Source organism: Phodopus roborovskii, unplaced genomic scaffold, assembly GCF_943737965.1.
Source record: "Phodopus roborovskii unplaced genomic scaffold, PHOROB, whole genome shotgun sequence".
In the NCBI taxonomy this organism is placed as follows: Eukaryota; Metazoa; Chordata; class Mammalia; order Rodentia; family Cricetidae; genus Phodopus; species Phodopus roborovskii.
The window spans coordinates 88,710-102,974 of record NW_026126218.1 but is presented as its reverse complement, the minus strand read 5'-3'; the positions used below and the strand labels follow the sequence as shown (position 1 = coordinate 102,974).

The 14,265-nt window shown below is 40.8% G+C and overlaps 2 long non-coding RNA genes across 9 annotated transcripts in view; both read left to right on the top strand.

Annotated features, from left to right (window-relative positions):
• Positions 1-14,265, top strand: part of LOC127218625 (uncharacterized) — a 41,058-nt gene that overhangs the window by 10,367 nt on the left and 16,426 nt on the right. The window contains exons 1-3 of one of the 7 annotated variants that reach the window (XR_007834213.1): positions 2,819-3,045; positions 3,558-3,710; positions 3,888-4,019. This is a non-coding gene — a long non-coding RNA (uncharacterized LOC127218625). Of the gene's footprint in view, positions 1-2,818; positions 3,046-3,557; positions 3,711-3,887; positions 4,020-4,782; positions 4,948-14,265 lie in introns of those variants that run through there. The other 6 variants (XR_007834215.1, XR_007834220.1, XR_007834222.1 and 3 more) reach the window with 6 other exon arrangements.
• LOC127218627 (uncharacterized) lies at positions 6,750-12,298 on the top strand. Of its 2 annotated transcripts, none has more exons than XR_007834225.1 (2): positions 6,750-7,343; positions 12,110-12,298. It is a non-coding gene; the product is annotated as an uncharacterized LOC127218627 (long non-coding RNA). The 2 variants fall into 2 exon arrangements; XR_007834226.1 differs by having other exon boundaries at positions 6,750-7,352.

Genomic DNA, 14,265 nt, shown 5'->3' with positions numbered 1-14,265 from the left:
TAAAGAATAGGTAGAGTAAGCATAAATATTGGTAAGATTGTGGAAATGAAAAAGCATACTGTTGAGGTATAAATCCCTGAGTAGAGGAAAGGGCCTCCAATACTCCTAGAATTCTAAATGACAAAATTGCCTCATATAAGCCTCTCTGGCCCATTGGATGGAAATGAAAACCCTATTTTATTGTCTAGGCTGGTCAAGGTGTCTCTCCATATAGAATGGGCTCCGCTAAGTCAGTTTGTGCATTAGTGATAGACCTTGAACCCATTGCCAGTGGCCTCATATATTGTCCCAGTTGCACCATTGTCGCCTATATTAAGGGAGTCTACTTTGATCTTATGCAGGCTCCCCACTTGTCAGACCTGAGTCAGTGATCTCTTACTAGCTCTGGTCAGCTGATTCTGTGGGTTTCCCCCATCAAGGTCTTGACTCCTTTGATCATATTTTCGCTCCTCCCTCCTTTACTCTGATTGCGCTAGGAGCTTGGCCCATCTGCTTTTATCTGTTTCTGGAAAAGGGTTCTAGCTTCTCTGGGGTTATGCACTGTTTGTAGGCTAGGTATCTTTTGCTTTATGTCCGGTATCCACTTATGAGTGAGTACATACTATGTTTTGTGTTACCTCCCTTAGGATAGTTTTTTCTAGTTCTGGCCATTGTTTGTGTGAGGCAACAACATTTTACCTGAAATCTGTTTACCCAGTACGAACATAAGGAGCCAATGAAGACACAAAGCCTTATTTATCTACAATCTGGTTGGTAGGAAGAGGTAGACAAGTCCTGCAAAGGAGCCTGGGTGAGTGAGGTGCAAAAGTTTGTGGTGTCAGTGTAGTGGAACATTGCTGTGACAGACCTGACTACATGTTTTGGGAGGATCGTGGAAGGACTTTAGAACTTTGTGCTAGAAAAGCCATTGAGTGTTGAGAGCTCAGTGGGACGTTCTGTAGGAGCTCGGGAGATAAAAACGTTGAGAGCAGTGCAGAAGATGGAGGCCTGGCTTGGGAAATTTCAGAGGGAAAATTATAAAGACTATCAAGGCTGCCGTTTTGATGTAAGGTTCTGTGGTTCTGGCTAACTGGAACTGAAGAATCAGCTGTGATTAACAAGATACCTGAACCACTAAAGTGAAACCTTTCATTACTGGGATGGGCTACTTGATGGTCAGCTGGGGCTAAGAAATTAGCGGTGATTAAGAAGAGACCAGCATCATTAGTGGAGTCTGGGAAGGGTTTCTTGTGACGCTCCAGAGGAGGCATAGTTGCACTTCGTGCTGGCAGCTGGACTTGGTAATGTGCAAGTGTAACCCAGGCAGTACTGGTTTCGAAGACATGAAGGGATCATGCAGAGCAGCTGAGGCTTGACACTGTGAGAGGCCGGAAAGGTAGATGATGAAGGTGAAGGGCTGAAGAGAAGGGGTATTGCAGAGAAATTGAGGCTTGGTACCATAAGGAGAGCCTAGGAGGCATTGGGGAAAGTGCAGCCCAGTTGCAGCGAGGGACCCAAGCTTTTTGGAGATGCCAGGACCATGAGAAGACCACCAAAAACAGCAGCAGCCGCGGAACAGGGGCAGCTAGAGCTTAGAGGAAAAATCAAGAGAATGGAGCAGAACTGACCATAGCCCTTTGCTATGGTCAGGAGTGAATCCCAGATAATTGACGTTGAGTTATTTATATAAACTGTTGGAGTTTGATTTTGCTTGGTTCAGATTGCGATGGTACCTCTTGAAAAGGGATTTAATTTGATTTTGATTTTTAAAGGCGCCTATAGATTAAAGATGAACTTTGAAAAGGCGATTACATATTTAACGAGACTAAAATTTGATTTCATTTTTTAAGGCCATATCATTTTAAGATTTATTTATTTACTCATTTATTTATTCTTTACAGTATTCTGCCAGCATGAATGCTTGCAGGCCAGAAGAGGGCACCAGATCCCATTCCAGAAGCTTGGGAGGGGCACCATGTGCTTGCTGGGAATTGAACCCCTGAAAGAGGTTCAACCAGCGCTTTAATCTCTGAACCCACTCTCCAGTCTAACAGTTCTGTTTTGAAATGCCTAACAGACAGAGCCTGTGAAAGCTTGTCTCTGGCACCCTGGCCTTTTGTATTTGATAGAGTAGATATAGCTGTTACCATGAATGGCATTTTGTAGGACTGTCACAATGCTGGTTTCTCTGAATATCCTCAAACTCTGCAGGTGCGATGCTACAGCAGTTACCAGAGATGCACCATAAGGATTGAGCAAAACACAATTCTATTCATTGTGGCGGTGTTTCTAGTATGCTATTACTTAAAGCACAAATCAAAAGAGGGGGAAATGCCCCACAACCAGATGCCAGGCACTTCGATTAATGTGGACTGCTCAGTTTTTAAAATGACACTTCTCAAAGCAGTCAGGGGCAACATGAAGGAAGATCCTTACAGAACTCAGGGAATCTGGATGGAGTTTATCTAAGTGGCTTCATAGCCCACTTGGTTGAGAAAGCTTGGCTTCTTCCACTTGTTTCACCTCTCATTTGCTTGACCCCTTTGTTCCCAGTGTATTTGATGATGAATGTACAAAAGTTAATAAACAATGTATACTATAAAGGATTACTCGTGGATAGATAATAGAGAATAAAGGCAGAAAGGAGCTCAGGCAGGGCAATTCTCATGCCACTACTAAGTTGATAGCCATAACATAAGGATCTACTAATCTGTAAGGGTCCACCTTCCAAGCCACCCTAACAACAGCATAAAGTCTACATGATTTACCTGCTGCATACTACAGAACGAAGCAAATTTCCCAATGTACTTCACTTCAATAATTTGTGTTTCTTTGACCCCTTTTCTAGATCTTCCCCAAGAAGTATGGGCTCGTTGCTTTCCTGTGTTGGTGACCTATTCCCTTTGACGATCCCTAGGAGGAGATGGGGCATAAGGATCCTCCAGGGGAATAGCTCACCACCACTGGACAACAGCCCTAGCCCTGGGGATTTCACTGAGACACTTTGCTGAGGCCAGCAAGGGAGATAAAGAGTCAAAGATAGCCACCCTACGTCAATCACAATAGGTAAGATTTCTGTGACAGTGTAATAAGTAACTATAATTATGATCTTGTTTCCTACCGCAGCCAGCCTTTACTCATGTGCGTGCGTGTGTGCGTGCATGCGTGTGTGTGCAGGCGCGCGCCGCCCTGTCAGCTTGTACACCTGCACGCCAGAAGAACAGATCTCATTACAGATGGTTGTGCGCCACCATGTGGTAGCTGGGAATTGAACTCAGGACCTCTGGAAGAGTGGCCAGTGTTCTTAAGTGCTGAGTCATCTTTTCAACCCCACACTTGAGTTATATATCATTTTCCTGTCTGTGTCTGTTTTCATAAGAACAGCTTCCTGACTAACAGGGAGGCATTTTACTGTAAGGCTGTGAAGGTATGTGTGTGTGTGTGCGTACGTGTGCGTGTGTGTGTGTGTGTGTGTGTGTGTGTGTGTGTGTGTGTGTGTGTGTGTGTGTGTGTAGGGTAGACCCGCACAGTGCAGTAGAGAACTGTAACTAAACTGTGCAAATGGTTCTTTCTTCTAGGACAAAAAGCTGCCACAGTAGTGGCACCGACATCACGAGCAAGTCGTTCTGTTTCATCTGCTTCTCAAAGTCCCTGGAAGCTCTGGAGGAGAAGCTTACCAGCTGTTTGCATACATCAAGATTCACTGTGCTACCCACAGGATAGAATATCCAGTGAGTAACTTTTTTTTTTTTCCCCTGCTAACATGAATGATGACAAACGCCTCTAACTACAAATGGAAACCTGACTGAAAATGATACAGACGTATCTATAGCAGACAAAATTTCAAGAACCAGGACCCTCTAGTACTTCTTACCTGACATTCACACAGCTTCTTTTGTTCTTTGTAGCTCCACCTACCAGGTCATCATCCTTCCCCAAAGCAGTACAGGAAGCTGCATCTTCAGCAGGATCATGAAGGGAAGCCAGCCTCATGAGCCAAGGACCAACATGCCTGCATCTTAAAACCACAACAGAATGAAGTAAGTTGCCAGCATTGCAGTCCTATGAGGGAGGGTTAGCATCAGGCCGTGCTGGGTGGAGTGTGGGGTTCCTAATGTTATGTAAAGTAGGGCCAAATACACATGGAGGATGATCAGGCTTCCACATTATTTATTACCAATTGGGTTCACAGCAGCCACTCAGATTCTAGTCTGGTCACCAGTGGCATCACACAGGAATACAGCCACAAGTTGCCTTTTTTTGGCTTGGTGTTCTACTGTTCTTAAGAGCCCATTTTCTTGAAATGATGGGGAAAGGGAATCTAACAATTAAAATATGCACTCACCTGTGACATGTGGCGCTTATGGAAATCAGAAAATCCATATAACAGAATGTTAAGTGGTGTTCATCCTGTGTTTAAATCTCCTGCTCATTGGTGGTATGGCCTTTGCCAATGTCCTCTCTGGTCAGAGTTGCCTGTTTGTGAAGGTCAATTGAAATCATTAATGAAAGTGCTTAATATAATGCCTGGCAAGTAAAACATATACCCTGGATTATCTTAAGTGAGTACAAACATTCTGTAGTGAGCAGAGCTGATATGCTTGTTTGGTTCTATGTTAAGGAGTTCCTTAACATAGTATAGAAGGGGATTACTGTGATCTACTAATATCAGGAGTAGTATAGGTAGTACCCGTATGCGAAGCAGCACTGTACTAATAGCCCTTTTTCTCCCCCTTCCCTGTCTGGTCCCGCCCCCCCTTGCCCTCTTACTGTTGAACTTTGCTTACTTCTTTCACTTGTAAGTGAGTGTGTGCTGTGCTGTGCGTTTGTTTTTTCATTGCTCTATTCATCTATTTCTTCCGTTCTTTGTCTGTCTAATTCTATGTGGCCATTTCACTCCTTGCTTTATGTCTTCCTAGCTTTGTGTGTCTAATTTTTTTTAATGTATATATTTCCTCCTTGTTTTGTATGTCCTTCTTTGCTTTGTATTGCTAATTTTTCTTTGTGTCCATTTATTCCTTGCCATGTGTTGTATGTCTTTCTTCCTTGCTTGTATGTCTGTCTTCCATGCTCGGATGTCTTCTTGGCTTGTATCTTTCTTCGTTGCCTTGTATATCTTTCTTCTTTGCTTGTATTCTATGTCTTTCTCCCTGCCTGGTATTCTATGTCTTTCTCCTTTCCTTGTAGTCTATGTCTTTCTTCCTTTCATTGTATTCTATGTCTTTCTCCTTTCCTTGTAGTCTATGTCTTTCTCCCTGCCTTGTATTCTATGTCTTTCTCCTTTCCTTGTATTCTATGTCTTCTTTGCTTGTATGTCTTTGTCCCTGCCTTGTGTTCTATGTCTTTGTCCCTGCCTTGTATTCTATGTCTTTCTTCTTTCCTTGTATTCTATGTCTTTGTCCCTGCCTTGTATTCTATGTCTGTCTCCTTTCCTTGTGTTCTATGTCTTTCTCCCTGCCTTGTATTCTATGTCTTTCTTCTTTGCTTGTATGTCTTTGTCCCTGCCTTGTATTCTAAGTCTTTCTTCCTTTCCTTGTAGTCTATGTCTTTCTCCTTGAATTGTGTTGTGTCTTTCTCCCTTGCCTTGTATTCTATGTCTTTGTCCCTGCCTTGTATTCTATGTCTGTCTCCTTTCCTTGTAGTCTATGTCTTTCTCCCTGCCTTGTATTCTATGTCTTTCTCCCTGCCTTGTATTCTATGTCTTTCTTCTTTGCTTGTATGTCTTTCTCCCTGCCTTGTATTCTAAGTCTTTCTTCCTTTCCTTGTATTCTATGTCTTTCTCCCTGCCTTGTATTCTATGTCTTTCTCCCTGCCTTGTATTCTATGTCTTTCTTCTTTGCTTGTATGTCTTTCTCCCTGCCTTGTAGTCTATGTCTTTCTCCCTGCCTTGTAGTCTATGTCTTTCTCCCTGGCCTTGTATTCTATGTCTTTCTCCCTGGCCTTGTACGTCTTTCTTCCTTGCTTGCTCTGATGTCTATGCCTTCCTTATGTGTCTTTTCCTCTTCCATCTATAGTGTATCTTACCTTTTCCCATGTTTCTCTGCTAACCACTTCCTTGTAGAGTTTTGTCTTGTTTTTCTCCTGGTGCCTGTGTGATCTTTCTGCTATTTCTATTCTTAGCGCACAATTCTCTTTATACTTTCTGCCCTTTTTTGGGCTGTTTTCTCTTTTTCCCCTTCATAGCTGTGTGTCTTTGCTATTTGCATTACTCCATTGCTTTGTGCTTGTTTGTGTTACTTTCTCTTCTACTTCCCCCTTTTTACTCACTCTGAGCATTTTAGTGTCTTTAAAAGTCTGTGTCTCCCTCTCTTACTCTAATCTTCTCTTGGCTATGCTATTTCTTTGTGTGTGTGCCTATGTGCGTGTGCCTATGTGCGTGCGTGCGTGCGTGCTTGTGTGTGATCCCCTTCCCAATAGGCACAGAATCTCACCAGTGGAGCTGTTCCTCATGGCAGACTGACAGCACTTCGGTCAGGATTGAAGCAGAACTGAAATAAACACATGAAAAGGCCCAAAGTGGAAGACAGATGTTTTGTGACTTGCGACTTAAGGACCAAGGAACACAGAAGGCCTATCTGAGCTGGCTGGATGGACAGAGAATGCTGACAACCCATAGGAGAGAGGCTGCTTTTCTACAGGATGGACCCATATGAAGTCTAAGAACTGAGACCTGCGTCATAAGACACAAAACCCAAGCTAAGTCCAAGCTCAAGACCTAAGGACTCAAGCCTATATGGATAGAGACAAAGGCTAGAAATTGAGGCCTACGGCCTAAAACTCTGGAGGGATAGAATCCCCAAACCAGGGGAAATCTGAAGATGAGATCCCCCTAACTTTCATACTGTTAAACCCTCTTCTCTTGGACATTCTCAGCGTTCCCTTTTATTTCTTAGATTTCCATTTAAGCCAGATTTGCTTGAGGTGTACATTTCAATGTTGTCATTTACTATAAAGGGACAAGCTTTTAGAATGATAGTATTGTACAGGCGTCAATCTATAGTCTGTTTTAAACTTGATTTATCCATTTGTTAATTTTTTTAATGTTTTCAAACTTCCATTTCTCTTCACATCTGCTCCATGTGAGAGAGAGAACAAAATCCAGCCAGTAGTTTCTAGTTTGACTTTCGGTATTCCCCTAGAAGCAAGCATCCATACAGATGCTGTACTTCTTCTGTCCTCCCTAACTCAGAAGCCCTAATATGAGGAAGGAAAGCATCAGACTGTTAGAGGAGAACAGGACCAGGCTATCTAGATAAATATGAAGACCTGCTTCAGACCAATGAGAAGAATTAGACAAGCAATACGCAAGTGTGCAGACTTTCTGAGAAGGATCAGCCAGCATCACCTTCCTTCTTTGGGCTTAGGTCAGCACGGTATGGATTTCTCATAATGAATGGTAGCAGTGATTAGGTTTGGGAGTGACCGAGGTCTGAATTCCCTGCTCATTGTGGTGGCCAAGTAATTTGGTGGAGTTCATTGAATCTACTCCTGGGTTTAACACCCACCTTTAGGATTAATGATGAGTGAGTTTGGGTACTGTTTAATAGGCTTCACGTTTCTCCTGCCCCCTTTAAGAGGGAACTTGACTTAAATGACTGATACAACACAGGAGAAAAAAAAAAAGTCACATCATCATAGCACATTGGCAGCCATGCATACTTAACCTTTGAAAATGTAATTTGAGCTTTTCCTGTAAGGAGTCAGACTATAAATACCTGAGGCTTTCTGGGCTGTTGGTCTCAGTCGCATATTCTCCAAAAAGGAAAAAGGAAAAGCAAAAACAAAACAAAACAAAAACCAAAACCTTTTCAAAAGGCCAGTTGCCTGAACTTGACCAAGCCATCATATAAATGCCAGGGAATGTCTGAGTAACAGTATTTTCCTTCTCTATGCCTATCTTTGTGCTGAGCACTAAGGAAGTGATGCTTAATTGTGGTCACTTCCAGGTAACATGAAGATGTTACCAGGTACATAAAAATGGATAATTATAAACCGTAAAGCACACTAAAACTCCTAAGTCAGTGTTGCATGAATACATGTTACCTAGTACATGCATTCTATTAGTCTATTTGCTATGGGTACAAAGATTTCTGTAGGCATAACGAGTAAACAACATGCTTTGTAAAAAAAAAAAAAAAATACTATGGCTTGAATGAGGCATAATCTATATACTTAAGGCCAATGTGTTTCTACTGCTTTGATGATTTTCAGTAAAATACATTATACGAGATAGCAGACAAGAAAACACATGGAAACTGATTTTAAATTAAAAAATATGCTACAAATGCAAGTGACTACCCTATTGTGATCACCTGATAATTTGCAAAATATCCTAATCGCTCAGCACCAGGAATAAGAGGGACATTTTTTAAAAAGAACACAGGAAAGTGCTTTGTAAACTAAAGCACTGTACAATCGTCAATAGCTCTATGTGCATGAATGAATGAATGAATGAATACTAACCCCCTCCTATATGTTAGGTTTTGTGTTAGGTACAGGAAACCTAAGATAAATTGTCGTTAAGTAACTCTGCCATGAAGTACGAATGTTTACATTCTATACTATGTCCAAGGAATGAGATAATGCTTACTTGAATCAGTCAAGACTTTAGTGATGAGGGCAAGCTAACACAAGAACATTTGCCCTGGTAATGGAGGAAAATGTTATGGCTGTATATACCTTCTTAGCCATAAAGTACTACAGAAATGTAAGACAATACATGTTTTCTATAGAAACAAAACTGCCTATAAAACAGGCATGGTCACTACAAAATTCTCATTGTACTCTTGGCCTACGATGAGAAGGATAGTATAAATAGTTAGCAAGCTGGGTGTAGCATATGCTGAGGAGTTCAGGCAGCTAAAGCAGCAGGACCGCTTGAGCGCAGACATTTGAGGCTAGCCCTGGAACGCAGTGAGGTTAAATGCCTGCTGAATGAATATAACAATATTGATTACCTATACATGGTATATTCTTTCTTATGGGTACCGGAGAAATACACAGACTTACATTTCGGTGTACCCAAAGTTGAAAGTAATGTATATGTTGGCATTTTATGAACTTTGCGGTACCATATAAACATAACAATTCATTTTCTTATTTGGTACCAATTTCCAGGCTTTTAAAATTCTGTCACATGTATTATACTGTGCAAATAAAGCAAATAACTGTTCAACACTGTGAACATGAGGCACTCAGCATCGGATGAATGCAAGACTTGAGTGGCAATCACTTATTACAAAATAGTTAATTATAATTTGTAAGGTGCCGTATGTGCCTAGTAGTCAGTTAGTTGCCTTTATCCCCAGACACTGGGAATACCAAAACTCATTATCACTATTATTATCTACAACATTATTGCCCACAACAGTGGGGCTTTATGATGTCTGCATTTCTACAAGTCAGGACCTTACTGTGGGCTTCATCCATGGACAGTGACAACTTTCTGAGTTTCTTCATAGCTAAAACTTACTCAGGATACTTACCATCTAATGTATGTATTTTACTGTGTTATGTGCTGTCCAGAGATTGCTTTCTCTCATGAAGTACTCACAGGACATGTGAGATCTAGACCGAAACTGTACTTAACTTCAGTGATTTGTATATCGCGGTGTGCTAAATGTTGAGATAAGGATACTTCCCTGCTGCCTTGACTGAAGAGATGGGGGAAAAAGTTTTGGTTGCTTTTTTCCATCCAGTTTCTTAAATGTTGACTACTGCTCCTGCAGATAAATTAGAACCTGCCAGTAAAGGTGTGAAAAGAAAGGCCCAGAGTCAGGCCTGAATGTCAGGGAACAGAAGGACAAGAAGGAGCCAGAGCATCAGATGCTACGTACTTGATGTGGTCCAGAACCTCCCAAAATAGAAGTATTGGCTGAGGACCAAACACCCAGAGCATGAGGTTGTGAAGGACATTTCACATTCAAACCGTAATATCTAATAAAAACATATATAAATGCTAATATATATATATATCATATGCTAATCTAGGTCCTAAAGCTACAATGTAAGGCGGACCTACTGTAAAGGGCAGTAGCAATCACCAACCTGCTGAGGAGGAGACACCAAGACATAGTCTCATTCACTGTACAGCTCAAGCTGGTTCTAGTTGGTGATAATCTGTTACACACTCTCGAGTGCTGAGATTACAGATGTGTGTACCTATGCCCAGCCTATAGAATATATCTAATTACTGAGTAAATAATATTTTAGTAGCTACTAGCTGCTTGCTTGGAGGTGCTATGCTTGATGAATTAGTTAAATAGGTCTGGTATAGTAGAACCAATGACTTGACCTAGAGATTAAAAAAAAAAAAAAAAAAAAAAAAAAAAAAAAAAATCAAGGCCACGATTCATTCAACATAAGACATCCCTAGCTAAGAAAGCGCCAAAGGTCATTTGCTCACTGGCTTAGTTTAAAGCCAGGATAAGAGAAGGTAAACTCTGTCCTTTCATTCAAAGTGTTTCAAAGGAGGATCAAGATGAAATCAGTGATTTCAAAGGTATTTATTTATTTAGTGTGACTTACAGGTGCCTTGAAAGGCAGAGTGATGCTCTTCATTAAAAAGAAATATTAGCTCAAACGTTTTCTAGACTGAAACACATTTGCTTTTTAATTGACTCAGGTTAGAATATAGGAGGAATGTTACTATTCATTCATTTTCTTCATCTACTTTACACGTAATTGCATCTAACGCCTTCATTTGGCTCGTGCGATGTAAAATACATAAACAAATAGGCATACGTTCCCAGGGAACTGCTGAACTTTGGGTCTGCTTTATGGGTAGTGGCATGACTCAGTCCCCAAGGAACAAGTAGCATAACTCCTCATGCTCATCTATTCACTGGCCACTACAATGGACAGGAGGAAGCTGGGCTTTGTAGTAAGTAAGCCTGCTCTTAAAGTTGTGAGCCCTCTGCTAAAAAAACAAATAAAAACCAAAAATAAATAAATAAATAAATAAATAAATAAAAACAAAAAACAAAAAAGCCCTCTTAAATATTCTAGCCCATGACTTACTTTTACCTATGACCGTGACCACTACTGGTCAGGAAGGATAACAGACAGCCACCTAGTTCCCCAACTTCTGTCTTAGTATTATCCCTGGAAAAACAGTCTGTCTTTGAATGGCAGCAGGCTTTGAAATACGTCTACAAATTTTGTCTGTCTTCAAGCTTTTTACCTTTTAAACATTCCAAAGCATAAACTGACGGAATAGATCTCTTTCATAGAGTCAGATAGCATACATCAATTTTCAAAATGTTTTCCTTCCTGTAAAAGATGTACTCAAGGCGGATTGCTACAGTAAAATAATGCCAGTGGATGAAAATAACATAAAATTTTAGCATGCTTGCATAAAATTTGAGAATAAAATTGGAAACAACCAGAAAATTGGAGGAAAGAAAGACTATCAAAAAAAGAACTTTGAAAAAAAGCCTCTACAAGAGGGCTGACTGTGATTGACCTTTTCTATTTTTTTTTTTTTTTTCTTCACTCACAGAGGGTGGGACAGGAGGAAGAGTGAAGGAAAAGGTCAAATCTATGTCTAAAGACCTGCTTACCTTTGTTCTCAATTGGTCCTAAGAACATTACTGTTATATGGAACCTAAATTGGGACTGCTTGTTCTTTGCTTTAATGCAGTTCCAATAACTAAACAATGTTGAGAAGAGGTATCAAATTATTAACATTTCGAAAATGTATTTTCATCTAAATGGTTTTCAGCTAAGCCTTGAGTTAGATAGGAATGAAACATATTAATTTAATCAATGTGATTTCTTTATCCAAATTGCCTTAAAGCTTAAGTCACAATTTGCTGTAAGGGGGCTTATTCACTGTAGCCCATACTTATACATACTTATAAAGTATTAGACTGTACTTTGCTTGGCAAGCCAATGTTGACACACAAAGGAAAGAGTAGAAGGAGCCAGGTTGAAGAGGTCTGGGAGTTTTTTGTTTGTTTTGTTTTTATTAAAACTAAATTGGGCATCACACAGCTAAAGTGTTACTAATGTTAGCTTTAAATTCATGGGATTGGCTGGACTCAGTAACATCCCTTTGTATGGGTAAGGATGGGGGCTACATTCCTGTAAAGTGCAAAGAAAAAAATAACTAAAAGCTTTCCTTTCACAGTTTCTGCCATCAACATGACTACCGATTAAGCAAAAACAAGGAGCATCTTAATTATCATCTGCTTTGGTTGCATAAACGAACTTGTAAATAAATCTATTGATGTTAAAGACAATATCGTCATCTTCCCAACCAACTATAAAAGAGTTCTTATACCAAAAGGCATGGAAGATACTTGGACTTGTGAGCTGATGTGGAATCCAGAACTTTTTGTGACTTTTGAGGATCAAAAAAATGCTGCTTAGCATCAACCAATGACTACCATAAAGCAATCTAAAGTCACATACATGTCATAACAAGCCAGGGGGTGGGTGCGGGTGGGTGCGGGTGGATGAGGGGAGTTTGTTGTCAAATAAAATGATTTGTTTTGAAAACATTGAGTTTGTATGTGATAATTTCTTCCCTTAACATTTAGAAAACTGAGGGCTGGAGAGATGGCTCAGCAGACCCAGAGGACCTGGGTTCAATTCCCAGCACCCACATGGTGGCTCACAACGAGATCTGACAGCCTCACCTGGACAGACATATATGCAGGCAAACCAACATTACTCAGAGAAATAAGTTAATTAAAAAATAAAATCTAGAAAACTATTTTATGCATGGGTACTTTGCATGTCTGTGCATCAGGAATGGGTGTTGTTCCCTTGGAGGCCAGAAGAGGGAGACGTATCCCAAGGAATGGAGTTAGAAGCACCACCTTGTGGGTAGCAGAGATATAACCTGGGTTTCCTGGAAGAGAGGTTAGTGCTTTTTAACTGCTGGGCCATCTTTCTGCCACCACCACTTACCCTCCCACCCTTTTTTGAAAGATAGGGTTTCATGTAGCCAAAGCTAGTCCGCCTCCAAGTCCCATGTAGCCAGAATGATCCTCTTGTGTTAGGATTACAGGCTTGCACGACCATGTTAGTTTTTAACTTAAAGGCCTTCCCTTCTTCATTATGCTAGTTAATCTCCTACAGAATGAATGGGTCTCACTATGTAGCCCTGGCTACCTGGTTGGCCTGGAATCCATGTAAACCACGCTGGCCTCAAATCCATACAGAGCCACCTACCACTGACTCAAGAGTGCTGGCATTAAAGGCCTGGGTCACCAAGTCTAGCCAGTTTTTTTGTTTGTTGGTTTTGGTTTTTGTTTTTATTTGTTTTTGTTGTTGTTTTTAAACACAAGTACTCTAATCATCCTGTTTGGCTGATTTGTGATCTCATTTCTTATAGCTTAACTTGTTTGGAGGAGGGATACTAAGAACACAAATCCAATAAAATTGAGAAGCAAAATATTATTGAGTATAAAGAATAGGTAGAGTAAGCATAAATATTGGTAAGATTGTGGAAATGAAAAAGCATACTGTTGAGGTATAAATCCCTGAGTAGAGGAAAGGGCCTCCAATACTCCTAGAATTCTAAATGACAAAATTGCCTCATATAAGCCTCTCTGGCCCATTGGATGGAAATGAAAACCCTATTTTATTGTCTAGGCTGGTCAAGGTGTCTCTCCATATAGAATGGGCTCCGCTAAGTCAGTTTGTGCATTAGTGATAGACCTTGAACCCATTGCCAGTGGCCTCATATATTGTCCCAGTTGCACCATTGTCGCCTATATTAAGGGAGTCTACTTTGATCTTATGCAGGCTCCCCACTTGTCAGACCTGAGTCAGTGATCTCTTACTAGCTCTGGTCAGCTGATTCTGTGGGTTTCCCCATCAAGGTCTTGACTCCTTTGATCATATTTTCGCTCCTCCCTCCTTTACTCTGATTGCGCGCTAGGAGCTTGGCCCATCTGCTTTTATCTGTTTCTGGAAAAGGGTTCTAGCTTCTCTGGGGTTATGCACTGTTTGTAGGCTAGGTATCTTTTGCTTTATGTCCGGTATCCACTTATGAGTGAGTACATACTATGTTTTGTGTTACCTCCCTTAGGATAGTTTTTTCTAGTTCTGGCCATTGTTTGTGTGAGGCAACAACATTTTACCTGAAATCTGTTTACCCAGTACGAACATAAGGAGCCAATGAAGACACAAAGCCTTATTTATCTACAATCTGGTTGGTAGGAAGAGGTAGACAAGTCCTGCAAAGGAGCCTGGGTGAGTGAGGTGCAAAAGTTTGTGGTGTCAGTGTAGTGGAACATTGCTGTGACAGACCTGACTACATGTTTTGGGAGGATC